This window comes from Centruroides vittatus, unplaced genomic scaffold (genome assembly GCF_030686945.1).
Source record: "Centruroides vittatus isolate TY-2023 unplaced genomic scaffold, ASM3068694v2 scaffold_2704, whole genome shotgun sequence".
In the NCBI taxonomy this organism is placed as follows: domain Eukaryota; kingdom Metazoa; phylum Arthropoda; class Arachnida; order Scorpiones; family Buthidae; genus Centruroides; species Centruroides vittatus.
Window position 1 is genome coordinate 18,427 of NW_027122691.1, and position 2,101 is coordinate 20,527.

A 2,101-nucleotide genomic window follows, 5' to 3' on the forward strand; every position below is an offset into this window, starting at 1 on the left:
AAAACACAGATAGAGCTTTTAGCGTGGAACAGACTTCAAAATAAAGCTAAAAAGGCTCGAGAAATAAAACAGGAGCCTGATGTGAGATGGAGAGGAAACGTTAAATGTGTTCGACAACATAAACCAAATAATTATATAGGTCGATTCCTCCCGAGATCGTCTGTAAATAAACAGAATCGTCTGAATCAAGCGAGAAATAGCTCTCCTGTAAGACTAAATATTAGAAATCCAGACAAGAATTCATACCCGATATTGAATACTCCAGATAGCAGATTGCAGGCCAGAGTGGGCGTAGTTCGAGCCAGGGAGCCATACCACAAGCCTGTTATTCTCGGCTATATCAATAATATCCCCATCAAAATCATTATCGATTAAGACGTAAATGACACATTATTGTCCCATGAGTTGGCTAATCAGCTGAAGGGAAAACTCCCCATGAAATTTGGCTTGAGGCGAAAAGTTAGACAATGTCCTCGGAAACCCATGTACCGGGATAGGCATGATGGTGCCTATGTTTAAATTTTGGGGACACAAATTTTCTACCCCGTGCACAATCGTCCGCTCAGATAGTACAGAGCCCTACGAAGGAGTAGTTGGGAGAACTCTCTTAGAGCAAAAAAGGTTGATGCTCGATCGAAATAGCGGGCAAGTTATTTTACCAAATAAGAAGGTAAGTAATTTTTGTTCGGGGAGGAAGTCTACCAGTGGCAGGCCGTCATTGGAAGCAGTAGAAGCGCTGCTTCCAGCTTCAAATGACCTCCCCTTGTATTTTATAAAATATAAATTTTAATATTTTAACGTACTTTGAATTAATTAAAATTAATATTTTATTATTACTGCATTATGAAGCTTTTACAAATTTCTATACTACATGTAAAAAAAACGATAAGATTACTATCGTATATTCGAATAAATCAGTGGCTGAAGGAATGTCGAAAACTGGGTGAGTTTCCTATCAGCCAGATTATATAGGCACATGCAATTTATAGAGCACTAACCTTACCCAGTTTAGCTGGTAGAAGCGACACACACATAAAGCATCCAATTTTATATCCCGGACTGGTTCTGGGCTGTTAGCCGCCTGCCTGCCAGATATTCGGCTGCCCTCTCCCGATTATGTGAATCATGAGTAGACTAGATCAACGGCAGGCACCCTCCGGCCCGCGTGACAGCTACAAGTTTCTATCCGGCCAGCAAGATCTTTAATACATTATTGAATTGAAAAAATAACTAATTAACAGTTGTTTTTTAATTCTTTGTAATTTTCGAAAACGATAAAAGAAATAAATGTAGTAATTAACTTTTTACTTATTTATTTCATATTTGCAGACTAAAAAAAATTACAAGTCACAAGAATGCGTCAATTAACTACTACGGCCCGAAAAAATAACGTAAAATTTATTCTGGCCCATGTTATAAAGAAGGTTGCCCATTGTAGACTAGATTTATAACTTAACCCAACTGATAGGAGTTTACTGGCATGTTTTTATGAAAGTTCTGTATAGTTGACAGGAGTTAAAAAAAATTAAAATATTTGATACATTTATTCTGCGTTTATTCTGCTTTCCCATCTTATATTTCTTACAGATTTCAATGTCAAACTGGTGATATTATGGTTTAGTATGTCCTGTCTGTAAGGGGATTGAGAAAAAACTTGTACAATTCCAGTACAGTGTTAAAAAATTAACTGTTACTTTGGCAGCATCATTTACAGCTAAATTTAATGAGTGAGACGTACAATGGTACAAAAAAAGCTCTAGAATTTATTTTCCTTAAATTTACAATGTATATATCAATTGTCATAAAAATTTGTTTTTCCACTGTTACAGACTACACATATTTATGTACAAAGTAACTGATTTCGACTTATTTCTACTAAGAAGTAGTCACGAGATTAGGGAATTGGGGACATAAATAAAACCCTGTTAAAAAAGCCAGAATTTTACTTAAACAAAAGATTAACCGAACCAATCTCTAGCCCAGTACAGTGGAGACTGATTTCTTTGTAATATTAGATAATAAAGACTGAGATTTTTCCAGTTCAATGAGAGTGACTAAAAAGTTGTAAATTTTAGAAATTTTCGTGGGCACTGGTTCTAAA